Source organism: Helianthus annuus, chromosome 8, assembly GCF_002127325.2.
Source record: "Helianthus annuus cultivar XRQ/B chromosome 8, HanXRQr2.0-SUNRISE, whole genome shotgun sequence".
Lineage (NCBI taxonomy): Eukaryota > Viridiplantae > Streptophyta > Magnoliopsida > Asterales > Asteraceae > Helianthus > Helianthus annuus.
The window spans coordinates 87,310,872-87,318,862 of NC_035440.2; the positions used below are offsets into that span (position 1 = coordinate 87,310,872).

Consider the following 7,991-nt stretch of genomic DNA (forward strand, 5'->3'; position numbering starts at 1 on the left):
GAGAATCATGCCCACTACAGATGGTGTTAGAAACATTTATCTCTCACACTTTTATCATTCTTTATACCTTAGATTTTTTTTTCCTTAGGCTATGGGGTATGGGGCTTGGGTTGGGCGTGGGTTGGGGGAAAACGCCCAAGCCACCACCCCGGGTGGGCTTGGGTTGGGGCGTGGCCCTTGAGGCTTGGGTTTCAAGCCGGGCGGGGGGCGGGGGAAGCGAGCTGACATGGCGGGCTGTGAATGGCCAAACCAAAATAGCCGTTGGCCAACAGCTATGTTTAAAAAAATTATTTTTTCACTATAAAACTCACATATTTCTTCCGTTTTTACCACATTCAACCACATCTTTTATAATCATCTTCAATTCTCCTTCTACAAAACGAAAAAATGCATCCTTATAACCGTGCTTATGACTCGAACAACCCGTATGCATTCCAAGAAAATAATCCTAGCCCACCACCCAATCGTCCAATGCCTCGTCCATTTTTCATACACTCTTCTATGCCCGTTGAAGCGAGTTATGCATCGTATATCGGGAATCGTGTGTTTACTAACTTCCCACACACCGACGATTCGATACCTACCCCGTTTACACAATCGCCCATCAACCTTTCACCAACCTCCATCGACCTTTCACAAACCGAAACCGTCCCCGAAACTCAACCACCTAACGATGCTCCTTCCGCATCGAAACCCATTAAAAAGAGAAGTCATAAGAAAAAACCCGAGGCGGATAAAGCACTTGAAACCGTCAAACGAAAACAACAAAAATGGGTCGTTGCTGAAGAAGTTGCATTGGCGAGGGCTTGGTGTCAACAATCTCAACATCCAAGTTTAGGTATTCTTAAACTTTGTTTTTATTAATGGTTATTTTTTATATAACTTTGTAATATATTAAATTTTGTTTTTATTAAAATAGGAAATTCTCAACATCGAACCGCCCTGTGGGAAGCGGTTAGTAGAGTATTCCATGAAGAATTGGGAAGGGAGGCTTATCGTGAAAACGATAGCTTATCCTCGAAGTGGAGCGAGATTAGCACCCAACTTACAAAATATAGTGGTTTTTTAAATAAAGCAAAGCAAAACCTAAAAAGTGGTGAAACCGAAGCCTACATTGTGACAAATGCATTGGTCACATTCAAATCAAATGTGGGACCGACTTCCGTTTCATGCATTGTTGGGAGATTTGTAAGTTCCATCCAAAGTGGGCGAATATCCCCATTGGTAGCGAAAGTAACTCGTCTTCCAAAAGGTCAAGGGCCTCGTCCCAAACCCAATCTGATGCACGAGATCAAGAGTTTGAGGACCTTTTGGATGATTCGCCAAGCCCAAACCGGCCTGAGTATGGAAGAGATGTCGCAAAAAGGCGTGCTCAAAAATCAAGATCTGGTACGGCATCACCTTCAGCTGGGAGTTCGGGCTCGCGTAGGGGAATATACAGCGATCAGTTGGATGACATTTCATGCAAGTTGGATACATTCAACATATTCCAACAATAAAGAGCCGAAATATGAAGGAGCAAAGAAGCTAGAGATGCCGCTAGAGATGCCCAGAAACAAAGACGGGATGATTTGAAATTTCTATCCCAGCCCATTGATCACCTAGAGGGTGACGAGTTACAACTAGTCTTGGGTTTGAGAGAAGAGATAAAAAAACAAATATAAACGTTAGGAATTTTTTATTTTTTTGTAATTTTGTTTATTTAAAAATATTAAAAAATTAATTTTGTTGTTTTAAAAAATATTCAAGTAGTCCAGCGGGTCAGCCCAGCGAAGCCCACCAAACTCACGCCCCAAACCCTTGCTCCACCATACCGTGTTGAATGTGGGTCAGCCCATGTCTGCTCCACCCCCACCCCCCCCCCCCCCTCCCCCCCCCTCCAAACCACGTGTTAACTCATGTCCCAACCCAAACCCAACCCCCATCTCACCATACCCCAAGTTGTTATAGCCAACGAGACAACTATATTCATCAAACACAAATGGTCATTGGTTGATTCTGGGGTCCACATGCACTAACCTAAAGCTAAAAGCAAGGATGTATTGATGTTAGTGAATGACAACCGTCACAATGGGCACCACATAGATTTGTAATTTGTCACCTGACTATAATTAAATTGTATCTGAATAACTATTTGAATATTCAATTTTGTTTGCTTAGGTGTTTATGTAATAAAGTCGAAATTGTTTTATCATCATATTCTTATTTTCTTAACCCCATTCATTTTTACTTAGCCAATACTTTATCTACTATTAATATTAAGATTCATCACTACCTTTTTCTTAAACAGAAAACATCCGGGATCACCCTTTCGCCCGAAGAATAGAACATAATAACCCGGCCCACCCTCTCAAAAGAAACCCTAAATTGGGAAAATTCACTAGCTCAACCGAAAACAAAATTTGCCCAGGTGAGACTCTAACTCATGACATCCTATTTAGAAGTCACAGGACTACCACTCATCCACAGGCTCGATGGTAAAAGACTAAACCCTAACCCGTCAGTGCCTCTTTCAATGAGTTATCTTTATGTTGCACCTTCTTCTGCGGCTCGTAAAAGACTAGAACACGGCCAACTGACTCCAAACTCCGACCCATCAGATTAGTTATAAAAAATATATTTATGTCGGATTGTGTTTTATTTGGCCATCCATTTACTGTTATGTTTATTAAAAAGTAAATTTTCACTTGTAATAACTAATAAATGAGAAAGATATTTAGAAATTTATTCTATATACTTTTTTTCTTTTAGTACACCTTTTTCAAGGTCGTTAATTTCCATTGATGTGTGTCGGATCTTTTGATGTGTGTCGGATCTTTTGTTCTTTTGTTGGATCTTCATAATTAATTTTTGTACATTTAAAGTAAAAGACAAATACTTGGGATTGGTTAAAAGCACTTTTGTTTCCACCCTCTCTATATAACCCACCACATGCACTTCTTTCTCACTCAAAAACATTTTTATTCTACTTTTGGGTTTAAACTTTAAACACACTACCTTAAAAAATATGGCCCCTTTTGCTCCCAATGTTACACTAAAACGTAGCCAACCAAAGAGGGGTCAAATAAAGATCAAGGTATTCAGGATGATTGGTAATTCATTCAAAGATTTAGCAATTGGGCTCGCCCGTAAAGTGATGAAAGTTGTTCGAGGGGTGAAAGTAGCTTCTGAAAGTAAGATCATGCACAGCCCACCAAGGGAAAGGGCGATTTTCCCAACGGTGGAAGTTCCTAAATTTGACGGCGAAAAAGGGGGACTGGCGATGGAGGTTGCGGCAGGTGGTTTTGCTTGATGGCTGGATTGTTTAATGGAAAATGGCAAGCGTTTGTGACATGCTAGTTTGTGTAAGATACTCTTTTGTGGAGATGGGTTGTTAATAAAACATGGCATTTTCTTATGGTTTATATTTTCTTAATCGTATAAGTATTTGTACATAGTGCGTTTATTCAATATACAACCAACTTAAACAGAAAATTATGATAATCATATAGACATTTGTACATAGTACGTTTAAGATAATCAAATGTATCCAGAGAGAAAGGAAGGTGGTTAAAAACCATCCTATATAATTACACTATTGCCATCACCAGTTTGGAGAGGTGGTAGAGGCTTTGTGCTTCTTGGGGAGAGACCAGGGTTCAAATCCTGGCATGGGGTAGAGTCAGTGTTGTAAAAGTCGGATTACTCGGCCGAGTACTCGGCGAGTACTCGGTCCTCGGACCCCCTCCGAGGCGACTTCCTCCTAGGCGGTCTCAATTAGTCGGCCTCGGGATTACTCGGGAGTACTCGGTGCCTAGTCGGAGCCTAGTTGGACGTAGTCGGTCTAGGCGGTCAACGTGGTTTGTTGACTTTTAATCGGTCAAACTCGGTCAAAATCGGCATACTCGGCCTTGTACTCGGACTACTCGGCCTTGTACTCAGACTAGTCGGACTTGTATTCAGAATATTTGAACTTTAAACATGTTTCATTTTAAATTATACTCAGTTGACATGAATCATGCTTATTTTAACACATAAATAATATATAACAATTAATTTTCTTTATATTTACCATGTCCGCGTACTCCCCGAGTACTCTCCGAGTACTCCGATTACTCCCAACTCCCCAGTCGGCCGACTAGGGACCGCCTAGCGACTTTTACAACACTGGATAGAGTTGATGTAATTTAAAAGGAGTGTTTATGTAATCTTTGTCGTTCAAAAAAAAAATATAATTACATTATCTATACATATAATAAAGTAAACTAAATGAGAACACGTGTCGATTGCTTAGGAGTCCTTGGATGATTTTTCCCGCTAAACCATTAACCTAAATAACCCGACTCGGAAGATAGGTTTAATCAAACAAATCCCACTTCGCATTTACACTTTCCTCCCATTCTAAACAAACCCTAATGACGACAACGTTCATATGATCCAACCGGTCGATGTATAATCGATTGTTGGAAGAAATTGATTGCCTCATGTAGAAGATCGAATGGATGGATGAAAACTTTTTCCTCAAAACACGCGTATCCTAAATCTCAATCTGCTCACCAATCTAATCTCTTCTCCTCACTCTCTGTTCACTCAATGATCCGTCAACATTCACACACACAACCTAACCTAACGGAAACTATCACACAATAGGAGGAAAAATCTTGAACAACGACAACAAGCAAATTGTGCGCTATGGTGGAAGAGATAAGAGATGAGTTCCGAAGTGGATTCGTTGAGCAGAGTCGCCGAGTTGGAAATATTATTCGGTGACACTTCTATGTTAACGGTATCGAATTTGATTGCATTTGAATTTGATGACGCCATAGCTTAGTTTATAATTGTAGATTTGTCATTAATTTTGCTGCAATATTTAGTTTTAGTTGCACCTTGCATATTAAATCATTAAAGTTAATAATTAATACTTTAGATTGACGTAGATGACGATTCAATTTCTCTTTCATGAACATGAAAATAGTTTGTTCAGTACTTCAGTTTTTATATTGTGTAAAGTAATTAAATTGACATTTGAGACTTATAAAGTGGAAACTGAAGTTTATATAAGTGGAGAATTGTGATGAGTGTGTAATGAAGAGTTAAATATCAATTACTGTATGATTTTTAAAAGTTAAATAAGAGCAAGAGCCTAACACGGAATGTTTTGTTATGAGCCACATCCCTGCTGTAGAATGGTTTAAGTTTTGGAAATATACAAAAATATTCATGGCTTTTCACATACATAAAACTTGCATCAGATGAAACGTTATCAATTCACATATGAACATGATATAGTCATAGAACAATGAAACCTTATCAATTCATATATGAACATGATATAGTCATAGAACGGGTGCTTAGATATAATGTATATTTTATGTTTTTGGTAGAGAGGCAATAAACTTTATTTATTACTAAAGGCGTGCATGTATTGTATAGGTAGTTTATATTTGTCTTTTGTGAAATCAATGATGGTGAAACTAACTTTCATTATAGGCGTTGCTAGAGGGGAAGTCTTCCTCCAGAGGAGTTCTGTAGGCAAAGTTTTGTGATAGCAAAAGCATCAGAAGTAGGTAGGTTCTGGGAACGAAATGTGAAAGATCCTAGCCGTAGCAGTAGCAGTATTAAGTGTTTTGTTGAACCGCTCACTAACAATTGGACATTTATAAAGTCATTTGGATCATGTGATATGGTATACCTTGGTTTTTCTTATAGCCAAATGGGAGACTGATACTCAGTCATATAATTAACGGACAACCATCATACTCATAGTTTCTACTATTATGTAGGTTCTGGTTGATTCATAACTTGTGAAATCTAATGCTTTGTATGCTTGGCTTTGTGATGTACATATTAGAGGTGAGATTTTTAACTTGTATACCTACAAAAGGGTTGACTTAAGTTACGTTGTATGTCTAATTAGTTTAACGGTTTCAGCTAAAAGCTTTAACTGAATAGGAAACCACTTGAAAGTCTCTATAAGAGGAGTAAACCTAGCTGTCGTATAAGAGGAGTACACCTGGCTGGCTTAACATATGATCTTTGGATGTAAGAATATAGTAATAGGTGTAAGAATATAGCAATGTTTTTGTATTTATTATTGTTTTAAATCATCTGTACCTTACTTAATCATCTACAAGAATGATTTGTTATGACGTGACTCAAGAGCATATAATTAGTGTTCAACCCGTGTATTACACGGGGAGATAACCTAGTATACCATAAATTAAAGTCAATGTTGTTATCATATTTCTTTACTTGAAGTAGGTTCAATATTCAACAAAAATTTAGTAATCCATCTTTTCCAAATTTTCCAAAAGTGATAAAAATACCTTGATCGGTTCGGGCCAAATCCAGTCCATTTTTCAGCCCATATCATCCCAATTGTTAAGGTATTGTGTTCGCATTTGATGTCATGTTGACAATTGGAAACCGCATCGATACTTGCACCAAAAGGTCACGTGTAACTCCAAACTTAGGTAGATGTATTGGATTATATTTGACCAATATATACATATATAGGAAAAAGTCCACCTAGTTTAATAATAAGTTAGATGTCTCTTCAAAGGTCTAGGCCAGGTAATCAGCTAAGTCAAATTGGTATTTATATGTATATCTAGGGGATATTATGATCACAAACTAGAATCCATGGTCTCACCAAATAGTGCAGTTGGATTTTAGGTTTGTCGGTCATGTTAACCGGTTGGACCATGACTAATACTATGATCTATATCCGTTTAATCGGGGTTCGGTCATAGTTCGTGCTTGGCTCTGTCACCCTGTTTGGAAGATCATGACAAAATCGCTCTCCCTTGTGATAATAATGTTATTCTAGATTATGATAATAATGTTATTCTAAAACTTATCAGAGAGCGTATAGTTAAAAACATAAAATATCTCATTAATAATATACATGTTCAAACCCAAATACATAGAGTTGTTTCATGTTTCATGTCGGGTTGTTCACGAGCTGAATCGAGCCGAGCTAGGGCAAAACTCGGGTTCGGCTCAATTATAAATCGAGCTGGCTCGGCTCGGATTTGAAACCGAGCTGGAAATCTAAGCTCGGGCTCTGCTTGGTTTTACACCGAGCTGGCTCGGCTCAGCTTGGTTTGACTCGATTTTGAAAAAAAAAATTAATACATGGCTCTCAAAATTCAGTAATCTAAAATATTATTTAATAATTCAAAAGAACATATCTAAAATAAGCTCAACGTAATACACTACAAGCCGAAATCAAGTTTAACAACACAAAATACATTCTTAATTTCAACGAAGTACAATATAAGTTCATTAGCCTATGACTGTGCTTGATACCAAGTTGTCACATAACATTCACCAATCACATAACATCACATGTTATAACAAGCTGTCACATACCAAGCTGTCACATAACATTCACCAGGGAGTTAGTCTGAGAGGCTAGGGAGTTCAGTCTGAGAGACTGGGAGGGTAGTCTAGAGAGACTAGGAGAACTACTTGTTTGCATTATTGTGACTTAAATGTTTATTTGATTTCATGTTGATATTTGTGCATGTGTGTGGTTGTGTTACAGACACCATGCCATCATCTTCAGACACAGGAGTATCGGACACCTTGGATCCTATGGCGATCGTGTCAGACGACGAGATTCCGTCAGAGCGAGAGGTCTACACATCAGACACCACCAGCACTGATAACGATGATTTCCAGCCGTTCGCGCTGCCAGACGTCGGAGTTGAGCCTGCTGATGGCATTCCTGCTGGGGATCTACCTCTTGCGGTGATCCCTGCTCCCATTCCGCTTGCTGCTTTCCCCGTGGTGGATGCGCCACTCGATGTCGTATCTGATGACAACATTGATCTGTTCGAGGAGGGTCCGCCCGAGGACGACTATGAGGGCGGGGCCCCTATTGATGCTGACGTTATTCTTCCCATTGCTGAGGCCCCTGTAGAGGAGCTTCCTGTTGGTTCACCTGTCCCGGACTCATTGGAGTCTGTGGCATCTGCGTCTCTGCACGACCAGGGTGTACAGCATCA

The 7,991-nt window shown here is 39.2% G+C and overlaps 1 long non-coding RNA gene across 1 annotated transcript; it reads left to right on the forward strand.

The window, feature by feature from the left end:
- Window positions 1–4,356: 4,356 nt before the first annotated feature.
- LOC110873343 lies at window positions 4,357–6,182 on the forward strand. Its single transcript, XR_004865345.1, has 3 exons — window positions 4,357–4,765; window positions 5,470–5,832; window positions 5,911–6,182. It is a non-coding gene; the product is annotated as an uncharacterized LOC110873343 (long non-coding RNA).
- The last annotated feature ends 1,809 nt before the right edge of the window (window positions 6,183–7,991 follow it).